The 21106-nt window shown below is 45.7% G+C and overlaps 1 protein-coding gene across 2 annotated transcripts in view; it reads right to left on the bottom strand.

Annotated features, from left to right (window-relative positions):
• TRAF3 (TNF receptor associated factor 3) overlaps nt 1-21106 on the bottom strand; it is a 110762-nt gene that overhangs the window by 45421 nt on the left and 44235 nt on the right. The window contains exons 2-3 of one of the 2 annotated variants that reach the window (XM_080809143.1): nt 6542-6654; nt 4346-4470 (exon numbers count right to left, since the gene is read on the bottom strand). The gene's annotated coding sequence lies outside the window, so the exon portion shown is untranslated. The remainder of the gene's footprint in view (nt 1-4345; nt 4471-6541; nt 6655-21106) is intronic. The other variant, XM_080809142.1, reaches the window with a different exon arrangement.

Genomic DNA, 21106 nt, shown 5'->3' with positions numbered 1-21106 from the left:
AAAAGTCTCATCTAAGTAATGCCAATAAAAGGAGAAGAGAGAAAACCATAAACAGACAGGTGTGCCCTGTCGATTAAAAAAAAAAAAGTTTTCTGGGAACCATGTTTATGCAAACATTTCAGCACAGGCTCTTTTCACGATACCTGATGCCAAATGCTCTGCTGGGGGAGAGGGCCTGTAGCTGACACACGGGCCAAGTAAAGAAGACAGGAGAATCGAGAAGACTCGATTCTTCTCCAAACAAACAGGCAGATCATAATCATGTATGAAAAGCCCCGAGAGAGAGAGAGAGAGAGAGAGAGAGAGAGAGAGAGAGAGACTGGGGGGAGGGGCGATGAGGCCAGGACAGCCAGCCAGCCACAGGCTCACAGCTGGGAAAGAACCAGATTAAACCACAGCATAAAACTTGCTCTTAAATCCCTTGGGAAAACAAAGCTATGTGAGGCCCAGCACGGCCAGTATCCCTTGATTTAGGGATCCTTTTTAAAGCACTGATTCAACCCCGACTGTGCAAAGAAGCTGTGCCTCTCCTGGCCCAGGGCCAGAGTCCTGCCGTCTGGGAGGGAGACAGGCTGAGGGCCAGGGCATCCGACAAGCCAGAAAGAGCCAAGTCCAGGTGGACGCGGCCCTGCGGCTGAGCCTGGACAGGAGGCTGAGGCAGCTGCACGCGTGTGATAAGGTTCATTTCCTTGGAGCATCAACTTTACTTGAAAATATGAGTGAAAAACATAAAACATGGTCACATGAAGGACTGGATTACAATATTTAAGTCAACCTTGAGAATAAAGCATGAGATTTCATAAGCACTGGCTCTTACGGCAATGCTGCCCCCGAACCAATCTCTCAGGCAGATTCCCCAGTTCTGCCTAGGGTTTAAAGGCAGGGGCTGTTCGGGTGCTGATGCGGACCCTCTCCCCTCCCCACCCCCCGCACACTCATGCTGACCAATCGCAAAGGCCTCACCCAGCAGACCTGTCCACAAGCCGCCTCTCTGAGCTCCCAGACCGCCTGGCTCTGTCTGCCCTGCTACACGGGCCCTTGTATTTAATGCAACCAACACGGAATCTGCCCTTCTCGGCGCTTCCCGTTCCTATCCAACGCGTCCGTGCCTCTGCCCCAACAACCCGCTCCCACCTCAGGGGTCGCCCCAGCAGAACCATATCCGCCTCCCTAATTCTGACGGAGACCTGTGGGCTTCAGCACTCCTGAGCTCACGCCCTGTCAGCACCACTTCTGTGGATACAGGGTACACACTTGTTTTTTTAAGATTCTTTTTTTTTTTTTTTTTTTAAGTAATCTCCGCACCAACACGGGGCTCACGATCAAGTATCGCACCCTCCCGCGCGAGCCAGCCAGGCGCCCCGAGTGCGTGCTCTGTTGCTAGGGAGATGCTCTCAGATTCACTTTACTTATCTGCAGTCTTTCAGCTAAAATAACCCACCTTGAGCTTCTAGTCCAAACCTCACATTGTACACATCAGGAAAACCAGGCACAGACACGCAGTGTGCTTGCAAGGTCCCCAAATTACTAAGAAATTGGCAGCTGATTAATGAGCAAAATTGATGACATTCATACACAGGAGAAACATATACAGACTAAAGCCAACATGTTTTGAAGAATAAGCTTTTTTCTGTCCTACATCCAACATGATGGAGTACTACACAGCTGTGTAGAAAGGAGTGAGGAGGAGCCCTGTACGCTCTGGTGTGGGCCTCGCGACCTCTTTCTGCTCAGGAAACAACATGGAGGAAAGCTGTACCGTAAGCGACCAGTCTCTAAGAAAGAGGACTGTGTGTACACACATTCTTACATTAAAAATCGGTATGTGACCTACAGAGGAAAGAAGACACAGGGTATAAGGATTAGGAATGGAAGCCTGACTTCTGTAAATACTTAAATTAATTATTAAATTAAAATATTTAATTTTGATTTGGAAAAATGAAAATGTTTTATAACTTACAACAAAATTTTAAAAGAAGCTATTCCTTCAACTTCAAATAAAAAACGAATATGACTGTCTAAACAAATTGCTGGCACACTAAGGGGCTGGCTTGGTGACCTTAAAACTTAATTTGGCAAATTAGGTATACATCTCTAGGGATATAGACTCTAAGGACAAAAAAAAAAAAAACTGCAGAAAACTCCAAACTGTTTTCAGGAATCATACTATTGGTAATACATTGGTACTGTTATTCTAAAACTATCACATAGATTTTATAGGATAAAACAAGTAATGATGCTAATGCTGTTAGGAACCAAGGTTTTCAGCATTAGAGAAAAGATACATCAATATAAACACAAAGAAGTAAAAACCAAATAATACTAAATTTGAAATAAACATCAGTATGAACTCGTGTTATTTTCACTTAAAAAGCACACTTGCCAGGCTGTCCTTCCAAAAGGAAACAATAACCAGTCCCGTGGCAGGGGGTGTCCCCAGTACCCCGAGTGTGGTCTCAAGATAAGATTTTCTGCAAGAGGGAACCAGAGCTGTTCAGAGAAAGAGGCGATGCCAGGTGTGAGGCAAAAAGGTTTAGCAGGAATCTGGAATGCGTTACCACAGCAGAGAAAGCAAGGGACGGAAGAGTGCGGGGCCCACGAAAGGACAGAGGAACCCACTCAGCGAGGCGCCACTGGCCACAGCGGCTCAACGCGAGCATCTGTGAGAATCCTAACTGCAAAGGATTTAAACACAGCCCAGAGGTCTACGTTCCTGACTTTGGCACGCTACTTCAAGCAGTCAAGGGTCACTCTGGGAGTGGCCGCAGATCCGTCTCATTGTTTGGAGACCCGATAAAGAGAAAGAACGGCATTGATCCTCCCTTCTCTATTTGAACTGTCCCTTAGGGTAACCAAATACTTACGGGCGGTAAGTTTCTATCTCTCCAAATACGGCAGCTACTCAAGGCCAAGCGAATGACCAAGCGCGAACAGCGTCACTTCATGACCTCCAGTGGCTGCAGCCAGGCACTGAGCAGCACTGGCCCCGAGCCACGAAGACACACTGAGGACTCCACTGAAGGACGTGCGGTCCCAGGCTGGGCTGGGCCACAGCCACGGATCTACCTGCCACGTCACAAGAGATGCAGAGGACAGAAGACCACGCTCAGTGGAGAGGGCAAAAGTCAACACGGGGAAACCTAGGCCTAGGAACACACAACCGAGAAAAGGCACGGAAGAAAAGGGACGGGGAGGGGCCGTCGGGGGATAGGAGAGACCCCAGGGGCACACGGCTTACTGCCATCACTGCTTGAACCCCGCTCCACACAAACTAAAAAACTCAGACAGAAGAACAAAACTGAGTGGTCCTGTGGTTATGAGTGATTTTTTAAATAGTTTTCTTTATACTTACAATTTATCAGAAATAGTTATATATAGGGGTGCCTGGGTGGCTCGGTGGGTTAAGCCTCTGCCTTCGGCTCAGGTCATGATCCCAGGGTCCTGGGATCAAGCCCCACATCGGGCTCTCTGCTCAGCAGGGAGCCAGCTTCCTCCTCTCTCTCTGCCTGCCTCTCTGCCTGCTTGTGATCTCTGTCAAATAAATAAAATCTTTAAAAAAAAAAAAAAGGAATAGCTATATATTAAAAATCACTTTGGATGCAACTATTTCAAACCCGGTTTATATTCATTTTACTGTTCTAACATAGTAAAGAGTTCTTAATTTCAAGTATAAAGTGCTACCCAATCACAAATTAGAGACCAAAACAGAGTACTTTGTTTCCTTTCAAACTCCTAGAGAACAACCGTTAGGGAGCAAACAGTTCAAGCATCAGAAGCTGCAATCCGGGGCGCCTGGGTGGCTCAGTGGGTTAAGCCTCTGCTTTCGGCTCAAGCTCATGGTCTCAGGGTCCTAGGATCAAGCCCCACATCGGGCTCTCTGCTCAGCAGGGAGCCTGCTTCCCTCTCTCTCAGCCTATCTCTCTGCCTACTTGTGATCTCTCTCTCTGTCAAATAAAATTAGAAAAAAAATTTTTTTTAAAAAGCTGCAATCCGAGCTAGGAAGGCCTCCCTGCCCTGGTGAGCGTCCTGCTGCGGAGGGTGGGCCTATGAGGCAGAAACCCCCAGGCCTGCCCCGGGTTTCAAACACATTCATTATTACTGGGCCATCAGGCGTAATGTCAATTATTCTCAAAGTGTAATGAGAAATAAAAGTAAGGTTAGACACACACAGAAATACGGTGCCATGTGTGCGGCAGTTACTCAAATACACCTGTCACAGAGGAAACTGCTAAAGCCAAAAATGAGTAAGTTCAGGATGTTTCAATCACTTAATTTTTATGAAAAAGCAAACAAGTTCCAGCTGCAAAAAGAAATCTATACAAATTAAAATTTTCCAGTGACATACCTGTGTGTCATATGCTGTGAGGAAGATACAGCAAAGCGCGGTCTGGGAGGAAGAGACTTCGGTAAAGGGAGAAGCAAAGCAGCGCCGATCTTACCCTTCTTCGAAGAGCGTGGTGAGTCTCTTACCTGGGGAGTAACAATAATACTTGGTCAACTCCATTGGGAACATTTTTAAACGTTTTAAAAATAGAATTTCGGGGCACCTGGGCGGCTCAGTGGGTTAAGCCTCTGCCTTCAGCTCAGGTCATGATCCCAAGGTCTTGGGATCGAGCTCCACATCGGGCTCTCTGCTCAGCAGGGAGCCTGCTTCCCCTACCTCTCTCTCTGCCTGCCTCTCTGCCTACTTGCAATCTCTGTCTGTCAAATAAATAAATTAAAAAAAAAAAGAAAAATAGAATTTCAAAAATGTAAATTTAAAAAATGATCAAGAAAGAAGTTTAGGGGTGCCTGGGTGGCTCAGTTGGTTGGGCGACTGCCTTTGGCTCGGGTCATGATCCCGGGACTCTGGGATCAAGTCCCGCTTCGGGCTCCTGGCTCTATGGGGAGTCTGCTTCTCCCTCTGACCTTCTCCTCTCATGCTCTCTCACTCTCTCTCTCAAATAAAAATTTTTAAAAATCTTAACCAAAAAAAAAAAAAAAAAGGGAAGAAGTTTAAAGAAAACTTTATGGGGCTCCTGGGTGGCTCTGTGGATTAAGCCTCTGCCTTTGGCTGAGGTCATGATCTCAGGATCCTGGGATCGAGCCCCCCATCGGGCTCTCTGCTCAGCGGGGAGCCTGCTTCCCCCTCTCTCTGCCTGCCTCTCTGCCTACTTGTGATCTCTGTCTGTCAAATAAATAAATAAAATCTTTAAAAAAAAGAAAGAAAAGAAACCATTTTAACCACTCTATAGAAACATGTGTTTTGGATTTTCCACATTACAATTTATGTGGACACAAATTACAAAGTCTGGATATCTTCAGACTATTTTAATTTTAAAATAACTTTTATCATGAAGTATTGCACACACACACACACAAAGCACGGTCAACACCTACGTTCAGTACACAATCACTAGTCCAGCAACCATCCAGGCCAAGGAAGGAACAAACACTGCTGAAACCCTGAAACGGCGGGGTGCCTCTCTCTGACCCCACACCTTCCCCTTCCCCCATGAGCAGCAACTACCCTAACCTTTACGGTTATCGCTTTCTTACTTTCCTTTAGATGTAGCATCTAGGCACGCCACACTGATACAGCATATTTTTGCCAAAATTTGTAATTTATATACACAGAATTATATATGTACTCTTCCTTTTTTTTTTCCCCCACTCCACCTCTGGGGCTGTACCTCGTATTTATTTTCATTGCCGTGTAGCATGCCATTGTGTAAATATACACTAATTTACTTATCCATTCCCCTCTCCCCTGGGTAGTTTCTGCCTTGGAGCAAAGACGCACTAGGAAGAGATCTTCGTGGCGCAGCCATCTTAAGCACCATGAGCATGTATTTCTCTGGTGTACAGACCTAGAAATGGGATATACCTTTGCTACATAAAGCCAAACTATTTCCCAAAGCAGTTGTAACAATTTATACTCCCACCAGAAGTGTATGAGAGTGTTTCTGGTGCTCAACTACTTCAACAAGACTTGCCCAGTTTTTAATTCTTGCTAACTACAAGCTAACTACCCTAACTACCCTAACTACCTAACTAACTACCCTAAGAATTCTTCACTACATCGAATTTTAAAACTATTTTGAATACGGGCACCTGGGTGGCTCAGTCCATTAAGCGTCTGATTCTTGATTTTGGTTCAAGTTATAATCATACAATCGAGCTCTGCTTTGGGCTGTGTGCAGGGTGTGTGGCCTGCTCAAGATTCTCGCTCTCCCTCCCCCCTGCCCTTCCCCTACTCTCTCTTTCTTTAGCTCTTAAAAAAAAATTTTTTTTTAACATTTACATTTCTTACATTTGTAAAAATTTTACATCTGACAATTGCTGCAATGCAACTTTTTTTCTTTTTAAGTAGGCTCCAAGGCCAGTGTGGAGCCCAACATAGGGCTGGGACTCAGGGCCCTGTATCAACACCAGAGCTGAGGTCAAGAGTCAGACACCTGTGCCGCAATGCACATTTAATTTTGCAACAAGCTCCTTCATGTTCATTTCTCCAACAGTTACTGGGCTACCACTTCTCATCAGGCTTAATGAACTCCCTCACCTCAGTCCACCAGCTTCCAGACACTGACTCCGACCCCCAGGCACGGGCGGACGTGTGCAGGTCAGGCCTGGCCAGTGCGAGCCTCCTTCTTTATGCCTGGCCAGAGCTGGTTTCTGTGAACACACAGAATCAAATTAATGAAGTCTTTTCTTCCTCCTCTGGGACTACAAGATTCTTTTTCCCAAAGAACTCAATCATGTGGAAAGTCATCTGCCAACTAGGACTACCTATCCTGGACTTTGTGTGAGCAAGAAAAGAACCCGTTTATGATAAGCTATTTTGTCACGGGACCTAGAGTGGCCCGCTGCATTATGTGAAATGATACTCCGGTCCTGCTTTTTGCCTTAAAATATATTTTGTCTAACACTACACATTCTTGTTCTTGGTATTTGCATAGTTTATTTTTGTCATCAATTTACTTTCAACATTTCTGAATTCCTTTAGATGAATCTCTTGTAAACAGTATATAGTTACATTTTTAAAAAATCTTATTTAAAAAAAAATCTTGGTATCTTTGCCTTTAAATGGAAATTTACTCTATTTACCCTGAAAGCCATCCCGCATATGTAGATTTCGATCTGCTATTTTACCAGGGGCTATCCTGCCTTTTTTTAGGAATGTTATCATCCTAACCCTCCCCTTCTCTGTAATCTAGAAGCTACAGGGTTCTGTTTTTACTCTTTTAATGATTACTTTAGAAATTACAATGTGTGGATTCTTCTCACAGGCCTCTGTATCTTTACCCTTCTCCCAGACAGCAAGGACTTTAAAGTGTTAACTCCATTCATCATATTTCCAGCTTATGTCCCACCACTGTGTGTTTACACATACGCACGTACTTTTGTCACCATTAACATTTTACATAACATTCTATCATTTTGGTTAGAGAATCCTTTCCTTTCTCCTACTGACATATCACTCCAAGAGCCCTGTGGCTCTCAGGGCTGGTGTCAGGAAACTGGCTGCCCTTCCTCTGTAGGTAATCGTGTATTTCACTGCCTTGTGTTTGCGTGTGGATTTCTTTTTACTTAGGATATCTTGTCAGTCATTTGTTGAACGTCTTACCATTGTGGTTTGCCGCCTTTCAACTTTCTGTAAAGATTTCAGCCATCATCTTTTCAAGCACTGCTTCTGCCCTGGCCCTCACCTTTCCTTCTAGAACCAATTATATGAGCCTCAGTCCCTACTTCCTGTGTCTCCTGCCTTCCCTTTGTGCTTCCCGCATTTCCATCTCTGTGCTGCTCATTTTTCTGTGTTTGATCTGTTATGCTGGTGGATTACATGGATTGATTTTCCAGTGTTAAACCAATTTTTCATTCCTGAGATAAACCTCACTTGATCATTATGGAATATCCTTTTTATATGTTTCTATATGGATTCTATCTGATACTATGTATGGGAGATGTGTGTAGGACAAATGCACTTGGTGGTTTTGCTTTACTGTAATGTTTTGTCTTGTCTTCCTCTCAGTCCAGTGCTGGCTCGCAGAATGCGACAGGAAACACTCCCTCCTCTTCCATTTTCAGGACCCTGAGATCATGAATCGAGCCAAAGGCAGACATTCAACTGACTGAGCCACTCAGGCGCCCCAAAGGATTTTCATTACCAATTCAATTTCTTTAGTAAATATAGAATAATGAAAGTTACATATTTCTTCTTGAGTTAGCTTTGATGGTTTGTGTTTTTCAAGGAATGTTTTCGTTTTATTTAAGTTGTCGAATTTAGGGGCGCCTGGGTGGCTCAGTCCTATAAGTGTCTGCCTTCAGCTCAGGTCATGATCCCAGGGTCCTGGGATAGAGCCCCGAATCAGGCTCTCTGCTCGGCGTGGAGCCTGCTTCCTTCTCTCTCTCTCTGCCTGCCTCTCTGCCTACTTGTGATCTCTGTCAAATAAATAAATAAAATCTTAAAAAAAATTTCCATCTGATATTATTTCCTTCTAACTAAACTTCCTTTAAAAATTTCACGTAGTGCAGGTCTGCAGGGAATAAATTCTGTCAGCTTTTCTTGGCCTAGAAATTGTGATTTCACTTTTATTTCTGAAAGATATTTTCTCTGGGTACAAAATTCTAAACTAACAGATTTTTCTTTCGGTGCTTTAAACATGTCACTGTGTTGTCTTCTGGCTAGCACAAGCTCAGACCAGATGTCAGCTGTCATTTCTGTTTTTGTTCCTCTGTAATGTTTTTTCTTCTTACTTTTTTCCGCCCCTCTTTAGCACTGTTTTTTCAGCAATATCATTATGCGGTACACATTGGTATGGTTTTCTTTGTTTATTCTGTTTGGGGTTTTTGAGCTCTGTGGTTTGTAATTTTCATCAAATTTGGATTTTTTTTTTCAGCCATTATTTCTCCAGATGCTATTTGCATTCCCTCCTCTTTTGGAACTCTAGTTACACGTATCTGAAAACAGCTGATTCTGTCTCACAGGTTCCTAAACGCTCTGTTAGTCTCTTCGGTCTTCTCTATTCTTTTTGCTGTGTTCTGGATCATTTCTTTGCCATGTCTTGAAGTTCACTGACAGATTCTTCTGTAGTACCAACCTGTGATTGATCTCTCTGTTACATTTTTCATTTCAGAAATTTTATTTTTCATCTAGACGTTTTACTTCAGTTTTCTGTATTTTTCATTTTGCTAATTATGTTCATTTTTCTCTACATTCTTGAACATGTGCAACTTATTTTATAGCAATTATTTTAATGTCCTTGTCTATTATTTTGCATCTGTTTCTATTGGTTAATTTTTCTCCTGGTTAATATCATATGTTCTTCCTTCTTTGTATGCCTGGTAATTTTTATAAGATGGTGGACACTTTTTTTATGCTGTTGGGAACTGGATGTTATCATATCCTTTTAAATGTAATTAGGACTTGGGGCACCTGGGTGGCTCAGTCAGCTAAGTGGCTGACTTTTGATTTTGAACCAGGTGATGATCTCGGGGTCTTGGGGTCAAGCCTGGCATCGGGCTCCGCACTTGGTAAGGAGTCCGCCGAAGCTTCTCTCTCTCCTGGGGCACCTGGGTGGCTCAGTCCTTAAGCATTGCCTTCAGCTCAGGTCCTGATCTCAGGGTCCTGGGATCGAGCCCCACACTGGGCTCCCTGCTTGGAGAGAAGCCTGCTTCTATCCTCTCCCACTCCCCCTGCTGTGTTCCCTCTCTCGCTGTGTCTCTGTCAAATAAACAATAAAATCTTAAAAAAAAAAAAAAAAGATTTTCTCTCCCCTTTATCCTCTGCCCCTCCCCCCATGCAAATGCACTCTCTCTCTCTTACTTTGCCAAATAAATAAATAAATAAATACAGGTGGGACTTTGTTCTGAGAACTATTACGTGGAACCGGCTGGGCAGGTCCGCAGCAGCCCTTCTAGTCTAGAGCTCATCCAGCCCCACTGCTGAAGTGAGGGGGGTCTACCTGATGCCTAACTGGAAAAGCTGCTCTTGAACCCACCCTAACAAAGACTTAAAAACAGCCTTGAAAGGACCTAACTAACTCAACCCTGTGTGATATCCAGAAATTGTCCAGTCTGCTCCTCTCCGGTGGTTCTTTTCCTGGCTTTGAGATGTTTCTCCTCATGTACTTGCGGATCAGCACTCAGTCAAAATCTCCAGGGGCTCCTCTGACAGATCTCTGGAGTTGTAAGGAGCCCCCTTCTTCTCCTGTGCTTTATTCCCCCACCTAAATTCTAGCGGCTTTGTCCTCCCAAACACTGAGGGTCTGTCACTTCAGGACGGCTGGTGGGCTCTGGCTTCTCTCTCCCGGCCCTGCAGTGTGGAAACGGTCTCTAGGCCAGAATGTGCAAACTATGACGTGGGGCCAAATCTAACCTACTACCAGTTTTTTAAAATAAAGTTTTATGGGAATACGTCTACACCCGTTCATTCACATACTGAGCATGAAAGCAGGTAGAGAGCTGAGTATGGAGCTGTGACTGAGATCATATGGTCCGGAAAGTCTGAGATATTTACTGTCTGTCCATCTATAGGAATATTTCATGGACCCTGCTCTAGAGAAAAGGCTGGAATAACCGTAGAGTTCATTTCTTTTATTTCCAGGAACACAGTCCTAATCTGTCTGCTGACCAATGTCTAAAGCTGTAGCTTCACCTATTTTGTCTGGTTTTCAAGTTGTTTAACATGGCAGTCAGGTTTGGGACTGGGGTCAGGTGAGTGAGGCCCTTGCCTCAGGTACAAATTTTAGAGAGGAACAAAAAACTCAGTAACAGAGATAAAAGCCAAAACTAATGAAACAAATCCAGGAGAAACAAAAACATTAAAATTTTAAACTAAGATAGTACTGGTAACACTGCTGAACTGAGCATGTCGGAGGTGAGGCAAAAGGAAAAATCATTAATTCTGATCCTGTCTATATTTAAATTTTGATTTTTTTTTCATTATGGATCTATTTGCATCACATTTGACTTTCTCAAAGCACTGTATTAAAATGTTTATTTTAGGGGCACCTGGCTGGCTTAGTTGGGCTTCTGACTCGTGATTTTGGCTCAGGTTGTGATCTCAGGGTCATGAGATGGAGGCCCGTTTTAGGCTCGCACTCAGCAGGGAGTCTGCTTGAGGTTTCTCTCTACCTCTGCCCCTCCCCCCACTAAAATGTCAAATAAGTTAAAAAAAAATTTTTTTTAACTTTATTTTTAAGTAATCTCTATACCCAACATGGTGCTCAAACTCAAAATCCCCAAGATCAAGAGTTCTATGCTCTACTGACTATACCAGTGAGGTGCCCCTAAAATATTAATCTCAATTATTGAGCTTTCTGGTGCCCCCTTCAGTTCTACACCCGAGGCAAGTGCCTCATTTGCCTCACTGGTCCTGGTGGAGAGTAAGTCTGGTCCTTGTTATTCAGTCATGGCAGAAGTGCAAGTCAGGACTAAATTTCTTACTAAGCACACTACACTGATATAACTACAGACTTTATCAGAACTGGAAAATTGAATGTTTTCTTTCTCAGAGATACCTTAAAACAGAAAATGCTTCAATATGAAATGTTATGCTCAAATTCCTCCTATTTGCAACTAAAGTCTTTATTATTTATTTATTTTGAGATTTTATTTATTTATTTGACAGAGAGAGACACAGCGAGAGAGGGAACACAAGCGGGGGGACAGGAGAGAGGGTGAAGCAGATTCCCCACTGAGCAGAGAGCCCCATGCGGGGCTCGATCCCAGGACCCTGGGTTCACGACCTGAGCCCAAGGTAGATGCTTAACAACTGAGCCACTCAGAAGCCCCAATTTGCAACTAAAGTCTTATATGTACATATTCCTACACATATCCACTTTGTAGGCAGAGAAATACTACAAGAATATAAAAGTTTTCCTATAGTTGGGGCACCTGGCTGGCTCAGCTGGTAGGGCATGAGGCTCTTAATCTCAGGGCTGTGAGTTCAAGCCACATGTTGGGTGTGGAGCCTACTTCCAAGAAATTAAAAAAATAAATTAATTTTTTTAAAGGATTTTATTTATTTATTTGACAGAGAGAGACAACAAGAGATGGAACGTAAGCAGGGGGAGTGGGAGAGAAAGCAGCAGACTCCCCGCTGAGCAGGGAGCCCGATGCAGGGGCCCAATCCAGGACCCCGGGAACCATGACCTGAACTGAAGGCAGATGCTTAATGACTGAGCCACCCAGGCGCCCCCAAAATAAATTAATTAAAAAAATAAAACCTTTCCTATAATTAATAAATAAACACATGCACACAAAGATCTTGTAACTGGAAAACAATACAATAATTATACAATGTCGGGATGATACATTTATATTACAGCGTATACCAAAAACAGCCAACAGCAGCACCTGCTACCAAGTCAGTTTACTAACTGGTGGTGAAAGTAGGAGCCAAGGTTCTCACTACATCAGTTCAATTAAAAGAAATCAAGCCACAAATGACCACTGAGATTCCGCAGGACTGCCGCCCCGCGGTGCTCCTCTCTAGAACGCGTGGCAGGAAAGCCCTAGGCCGGGGCGAGCAGGAGGCCTCTCGCGGCTGCGAGAATAAAAATTCCACCATGAGCCAACTTCCACGCATTCTGCGTTTACTTTATTTTCTAAAAGCACAAGCGCAGGAAAATGTTTTCAAATATAATGACCAAAGAAAGCTTTTCCCTTAATTAAAAATTTTATGGTATTAAGTTTAGTGGAGGAACAAAGACTATGAAATTTAAAAAATCGTAATTTTTATGGATAGTCAAAACTCACGAAACTAATTAATTTAACAATCAGACGCTGTTCGAGTCCACGGAGCATCTCCCCACCCGCAGTTCCCTCTTGCATCTGCTCCTTCTGACTTGGCTTTGGGTGCGAGTCTGCCCCACGCAGCCCGGCACCGAACGTCTGCCCTCCCCAGCCAAGAACCCTGCCTCTGCGTCACACGGGTGGACTTGCACGTGTGCTCCCCTGTCCCATTTCTCCTGTGTCTTGGCTGCTTCCCTCTCACTCTCATGTCCTGCCAGACACTTCATCCTTAAGACTCCATTCGAGTGTCTTGACACCTACCCTACACATTCAACTCACAGTTTGTCATGAAACTTTAGGGCAGAGGGATGCTAACTTCGTATCTGCAGCCTCCCTCCAGCCCCAGCACCTAGCAAGATGCCAGGCACACTCAGCAGGCACCTGCTTTCTATGGGGTTAAACGTTTCTAAGCATCTTTCCGAGAACCTTCCCTTCCTGGCAGAAGTGACCTTCCTCAAGCCCTGATCTATACTGTAAGAACCCGCCATAACACAAGTCTATACTGGCTCTGCCTCCTTCTCTCTCTCCCACCTGATGGTGAGCTTTCTGAAGACGGAAAAGTGCTTTTCTTAGGTTTGTATCCTCAGCACTCAGAAATTATCTACCACACAGCACACATTCAAGATATATTAGTAGTTATTACATCGTTCCGGTAATCACTCATTTATTCTTCACAACTCTGCAAATACTCTCCTTTACCCCTCCCCCCCACATGACAGAGATGAGGAAACTGGAACAGGAAGATTCAGCAGTTTCCCAACATGACACATCAGCAAGCAACAGAGTGGCCTGCCTCTTGAGTCACATCTGTAACATCTGTTAACAAAGGCACGTTCACCGACTCATGATGTCATAAGAATCAATAAAGATTTATGCTGTAACACTGCATTTGCCATTTGCACCTCTCAATTCGTCTTTAAAAGGTTATCCAATGCTCCAAATCTCTCCTTGGACTACTGAGGAACTAAGATAATGACCCTTAGCAACTCGCCCAAAGTCAGAGTCAGAAGGACTTAACCCCTGGTCTCAAGGACCAGTGCTCCCTCCATGCTGACTTGACCAGCGTTCTCAATGGCTCAGACACCTGTACGTTAAAATTCTGGGTGAAGCAGCAAAATACATGCCTCAAAATTCTCAAAACATCAATAATGCCTAACTAATACATTTGTCACTTTTGAAAATGAAGCAGCTTTTTTCATTGTTTCGAATTTCAGCATGGACATCCCTGAAGTTTATTTATTCCCTTGGGACTAACATAGGCCATTCACAACCAGATGCACCGAAGACAGGGCCTCTGGCTGAACCAAGGCCGTTTCGGACTTCAAGGAGGATACTGAGATCTTGGCAAGGCTAAAATAAATTTCTTATATCACTTAACTAATTATTTGCTTGGTTTCTAGCTACTTTACATATAAGAACTGACTAGAACTATTTAGCTTACTTTTGAAAAGCATTTTCCAAATGGGTTTGAACAGGGAGGGAAAAAGCTAGTTAAGAATGAAATGACTATCCCATGCTACTGGGTGACAGTTAAAATCACACTTGTGTGAAAAAACCATGTTTTGGAGCTATAATGCAGTGGTGAGTTTGGTTTTGTTTTTGGCAATATGACAGGTTTCTCTGAAGTCTTGTCCACCTGAAATCATGGTCGAATATTCATTACCACTGCATACTTACTTTAGTGCTAGAATACGAAATGTCACATATATTTTACAGATAGAGTCATGTTGAAAACTTGAGACGTCGGGCACCTGGGTGGCTCAGTTGTTGAGCGTCTGCCTTTGGCTCAGGTCATGTCCCAGTGCCCTGGGATCAAGCCCCATATCCAGCCCCATACTGGGCTTCCTGCTCAGTGGGAAGCCTGCTTCTCCTTCTCCAGCTCCCCCATGCTTGTGTTCTCTCTCTCTCTTGCTATCTCTATCATAAATAAATAAAATCTTTTTTAAAAAAAAGAAAAGGAAAGAAAATTTGAGATGTCTAGTATAATATTTCTAGGATCTTTTCAAACCTAATATTCTCAATGCTACATAAACCCTCTAAAATAAATTGCCTTCCTAATCAAAGGTGATCCCATTTGCTAAAATTGCTGGACCCACCAGTACAAAGTTTCCTACATGACAGCCAACTGATCGCACTGTTTAACCTAAGGCTGTGTGAAAGTGGGACATCTTTCAAGTCCTGATCAATCCTTCATCTGATCAATCTTTCAAATAAACCCTATTCTGCAATGTTCACTTTTGCTTAATTAATATGGTTATGATTCACTGCACTTTATTTGATGAATTTAACAGATTTGTTATGCAACGTCAAATCTCTTAGGTTTCCCCCAAAATTAATCAATATTTTGAAAATAAAATATTCTGTCAACAATTTTTATGCAAAAAAGAAAAAGCCACATTAATAACATTTTCTAGTGGAATAATAAGAAAATAAATCTAAATTTGTAGGTTAGATCAGTGCTGCTGAAAAACTCCAAGACTGACTCAGTAGCCAAAAGTCCCGGAGGGCAGGGAGCTCCTGGCCACACTGGGGCCCCACAGCACCACACCTCACACAAGCCCCTGGGGCCGTCCCAAATGGTCCAGTGGTTGGAACCAAAGCTTGTCTTGCCAGGTCCCCATCTGCACTCTCACAAGTGCCCATAAATAATTCTTAATAACAGCACCCTTCCCCAGTCTGGCACTGCCATGAGGAAAATGAAAGAGCTCTTCCTATAAATTAAAACATCAAAAGCACTGGGGCTGGCTTTACTAGTTTCTCAAAACTACCTCATTTTCCTCAAAAATTCCTACACTTAATTCAAAGGATGCATTAAAGTCTGCTAGCCTCCCAGTGTACCGTTCACTTACAAGAAAGAACATGGGGAGCGAAAGAGGAAAGGGCCATTCAGGACAAAAAGAGTCCTCTACTCTTGGCTGTCTCCAGCTCCGTGGTGGAGGGGAAAACACAAGTATTCAACAATTTGGAAAGATACTAAATTAGTCATGGAAAAAAGATTCCTTGGTTGAATCAAGACAATAGTTGAAAACTTCCAAGACAGCCCTGGGAAGGACACAGAGCACCACAGCCACCTCAGAAGGGCCTCCAGTGTCCTGTGCTCCTTCGATACGCACTCCCGTGCCCAGGTCAGCACAGTCCACGCAGGAGGGGACACGAAAGACAGGGGCCCTGAAGACTGTCTACGAGGAATGGGACCCGGTACACGTAACTGTGTGTGCATGCGTGTGACAGGAAAACGACCCAGGGAGCACATGGTGAGCACACTGGCAACACTCATTTAAGTGGGTAAAAGGAAGCCCTCCCTGGGGAGGGGACATCTAAGCCATAATCTGAAGCATCAGTAGAAATTAACTATCTCCATAATTCTCCGATTTTAAAAATATAAACATAGATAAACACAGTAAGAAAAATCAAGTGTGTAAGAAGCGGCTCAGTACTGAGTATCAATTCAATACCTCATTCTATAGGTTACACAGGAAAAAAAATCACCTTATAATTCGAGGGTACCAACCTTTTTGCTGTACTTCTGCTTGATATTAATTAGTATTAACTAGTACATATAAATGCATATGTACACACACACACACTAATATAGATCAAACACAAGGATATAAGTATATATAACATAATCACATAGTATATATATTTTTAAAGATTTTATTTATTTATTTGACAGACAGAGATTACAAGTAGGCAGAGAGGCAGGCAGAGAGAGAGGAGGAAGCAGGCTCCCCGCCGAGCAGAGAGCCCGATGCGGGGCTCAATCCCAGGACTCTGGGATCATGACCTGAGCCAAAGGCAGAGGCTTTAACCCACTGAGCCACCCAGGCGCCCCAATCACATAGTATATTGATAAATATTAGTGACTGATAAGTATGAACTGAATGAATGGGTTTCTGGCCAGAGCTCAGAAAATGGGTTAAAATAATACTTTTCTTGTCACACTTCTTTGGAAGCAAGGAGCTAAACCTCCAAGCAATTTACTTGCAGGCATTAAATTACATTTCAAAAATAGCTTTATTAAAAGGGGTACAGAGCTGTTTCTCAACAACTCATAACTGAAGCCTTCTTCTGAATTAATGTTATAAACACAATTTTTAGATGAGCACAACCTGAACGTAGGAAATGAATTTACCAGATTTGTAGCTGCAGGTTGTAATAAACAAAACCATTCTTGATGTGAATGATAAAACCATCTGGCACTACTAGACATTGTCAAAATCCCAGGCAGAATGAAAAGGGAAGCGACGTGCTAAGAGCTGCAGGCTGGGCGTTAAGGCTCCAGGCCGAGAAGTCTGGGCAACCAGACCGCAGGCCGGGGCTGGAGGAAGAAGGCGGAGCCGGGCAGGAGCGCGTCCACCTGGGCTCTGACCCTGTCCTCTAAGCCCTGGGGCTGCGTTTCCCCGCACACGGGCTGAGGCGTGAGGAGGGACTGAACGAGATTCCGTCTGGGGGCGGGAACACTTCGCAGTCTCGACCTCGACAGTCTCAGCCCCGCACAGACGGCAGGCCTGAGCCCCGCCGGCTACTACAGGGACAGTTTCAGTGCAACAGGGAGGGACTCAGACGACGCGGACGTCTTGCGGCTGAGCACAACCTCCAACCTGAGGGTCTGAAGGCCCCTGCAAAATAATCCTCATTCATGAGCGTGCCTGAGAAATGTCATTTTTTAAAAAAAAGATTTTATTTATTTATTTGAGAGAAAGACAAAGAGCACAGCAAGGGGAGGGGCAGAGGGAGAGGGGGAAGCAGGCTTCCCGCTGTGCAGAGAGCCCGGTGCGGGGCTCGATCCCAAGACCCTGGGACCATGACCCGAGCCGAAGGCAGAAGCTTCACCGACTGAGCCACCCAGGCGCCCTAGAAATGCCACTTTGTAACATATGCATGGCTTCTCTAAGTGTGAAAATCTGTCATTTTTAATTGAATGTCCTTTTTTGACAAGTCAAGATACGGTTCTCCTTCCATTAAAATAAATTTCTTTTCTTCTAAGCTGAGGAACGATTTTAATTTTACCGCTGGACTCATTTCTGGAGCACCTCAGGCTTCCAGCAGCGGTGTCCGCCTCGGGCCGCTCGCGGGGTCTGGTGGTGGCGGAGGAGCGCGCCGGCCTCCCCGGGCCCTGCCGCACGCATCTCCACTGCCCGGGCCGCAGCCAGGCTGTCTGGGGGGCACCTTCCCTAGGGACCTGAGGAAGGCACCCTCGTGGGCAGGGTGTGTGGCTGCGGGATTCCTCACAGCAAGGAAACTCGGCGTCCCACCAGCTGAAAGCGGAAACCTGTCTCCCCCGGAAAGGTTACATCGAGGGCTCTTGCTGCAGCTCTCTCATGAGCAAGGTCACCGAATTCTCCTCACCCGAGGGCAGCAACACACATGTCCTGGGCTCCTCATGCATCACCACAGGGAAGCCTCTGCAGACGGCACGTTCAGCTGTGTCCGCGGACAGTCCCCTGCTTGACCGTGCGCCTCCTGAGCAACAGGCCCCAGATGCCGCCGAACCCGCAGCGGGCCTTATGCCTCCTCTGCCCCCTTTGCCCACCGCCCCCTAATCTGCCAGAGGCTCCCAAGCTATCTAGACAGCTGACGGGCTTCGGTTGCGAACCGAGCCTGGGAGCCTCCGACCCGCAGAGCTCAGTGTCGCCCGTGGAGGGCGGGGGGGCGGGCGGGGGGGACTTACAGGAACCGAGTCCTGGGACGCCCTAGCTGCTTGGAACCCGAGTACAAGCAGCCTTAGAAGCCAAACCTCTTATTATTCGTAGTAAGTCAGGTGTAATGTGTAAGCCGCACCTAATACCACGACGTCGTTTGCCTCAGCGAGCCCAGCACCGTGCCCTTGATTTAAGAGCTAGTGACTCCGTTCCCCGCCTGCCCCGAGACCACCAGGCACCAGCCTCCCCAGGAACGGCACAGATGGCAGGACCCATCCCCGCTCGCAGGCGGAGCGCTCGGGTGGGTGTTCGGCGAGTGATCTCTCCTCATGGCGCCAGGCCTGGGGGGCAGAGGATGCGCCCTTCGTGTCTCCCACACACTGAGTAGAAGCTCCAAGAAGGACGAAGTAAAGAAAGGGAAACGAGGAATTTCTGTAAATTAGAGAGTTCTAGTCCTGTTATTACGTAGCCCCCCCTTTTTTTTGATAAAAAGAAAAGCAAAAACAGTTACTGGGAGCAAAACTCGTCTGTCAGGAAAGTGATCCTTAGGAAAACAGAGAGCCAGGAGCCAGGTCTCTAACCCTAGGTCTGGTTCTGACCTGCTGTGGGAGCTTAACCAAGCGAAAACAGCTTCTTTGGGCCTCAGTTTCCTCACCTGGAAAACACAGGGACTGAATGAACTGAAGATCCTTAGGGAAGGCCCGCAGGTGAGCGCCACACATGCCTAAAGATGGGAGTTTGCAAAGCCGACTTTACCTTCAGGTTTAAAATCTGAGCCATGGGGCGCCTGGGTAGCTCGGTGGGTTAAGCCTCTGCCTTCGGCTCAGGTCATGATCCCAGGGTCCTGGGCTCGAGCTCCAGGTCGGGCTCTCTGCTCAGCAGGGAGCCTGCTTCCTCCTCTCTCTCTGCCTGCCTCTCTGCCTACTTGTGATCTCTGTCAAATAAATAAAATCTTTATAAAAAAAAAAATCTGAGCCATATGATCGGAATCACCCTTAGTCCAGAGCCTGGGCCCCACAGGAGCGTGAGCGTCCTCCCCAGGCCTCAGTCACCACCACTGTCCCCAGGGCTGCCTTGGACGTCCCAGGGAAGCTGTGCGATGCACTTTGCGGACAGATGCTCTAGTGCCAGCCGTCAAGGCATCAGTGCGGTTTACACGCACAAGGGGAACTCATCTTCAAAGAAACTGTGCTACATACATTTCTGAACAACAGCAAACAATCCTTTGGTAACGAAGAGAACAGGCCTTCACGTGTTGTATTAGTTTCACAAGTTTAGCATTTTGAACGCAGGTCTTTCCAACCTGGGCCTCCCTCTCCAAAACCAACCTTCAAGGTATCCTGGAAATATAAATCAGGGGAGGCTGCCTCCCTAGAAGTCAAGCTCGCTCAGAGCCGTGGGCTGTGTTACTGGAAAGACGCTCTCCAGACCGAAGGAGAGCTCTGCCAGAACCACACCGGCACACGGGCTTGCCGCTCCGCTCCAGGGCTCTCGAGGATTTCCAGCCTCCAGAGGCGCGGGTGTGCTGGCCCATTCTCCACCCCCCACAGACTGAGGTGTCGGGACACGCACACCCTGCCGGAAGTTGAGAACCATGTCTTAACCATAGTCTGTTGCCAGGAGCCAAGAGACCATGGCAGATGCTAGCAGAGAAAGAACCAAGCTGAACAGACAAGTGGTAAACGAAGGAAAAGGATGTGATACACACAGAAAGCTGAATTTATTTACACTAATCATGAATGCAGGCTCTCAGCTGGAACATCTCACTTAAAACGCCAGAAGGTTCAGTACCCATTCACAAGCTTTCCAGAATGTGCACAGTTGCCATGGTAACCCTGACAGTGTATTTCTTGGCACTGAACGTATAAATTACCACCCATAATGCATTTAATACAGTTTGGGGGCGACCAATTCATGGACAAATAAATAAACCCGAGTTCTGACTCTCAGCCTCCCTCTTAGATAAACAAAGAGGAGCAGCAGGAGGTAGCGTCCGACTCACCCGGGATAAGCTCTGCACATCTGAGAACACTCATCTGAAGGCAAATAAGAACGAAGGAAACTACATTTCCTCATCCACGGCCATATGGTTGATTTTGTGAAACAAAATGTTCCGTGCCAGATTAATGACACCGTCATTGCTCAAGTTAAAGAAGCAAGTCCATTCTATGCACGTCTACACCTCTGGAACTCAACCCCATTCAGTGAGTCAAAGAACAAGCAGATCTCTTTAAGGAACGTCTTCGATAATTTATGTAGATGGCATTCGTCAGCACTAAACAAGAAGACTGGTCAAACGTTCAGACTGTCCTTTAATAAGAAATCCGAGTATTATTCCTTTGGTTCAGGAGAGAGCGACTCAATCGTAATTCTTCACCTTCACCAGGGATGTTCATCAACATTCAGAATACATGGAATGCGTGAGTTCTAAAGTCTTACCTTCTCATCATCCACCATCTGAACACAGAGAAGAACAGAGAGCTACGGCGCCCACACGGCCCCGGCATGTTGGCTCTCCCGCCCCGGGGAGCCCCCTGCACCAGCAACTCCCCGGAGCTGCGGCAGGACATGCCTGCACGAGCCGCGGCGCTTGCAGAAATCACTCCCGCTCTTGCCCCGAGACAGCTCAGTCCCGGGGAGTGGAGCCTGCGTGGCGTCCGCCTCCAGACTGCCGGCCACAGGGA

Source organism: Martes martes (assembly GCF_963455335.1).
Source record: "Martes martes genome assembly, chromosome: 7".
Lineage (NCBI taxonomy): Eukaryota > Metazoa > Chordata > Mammalia > Carnivora > Mustelidae > Martes > Martes martes.
This window is presented reverse-complemented; position numbering and strand designations above follow the sequence as displayed.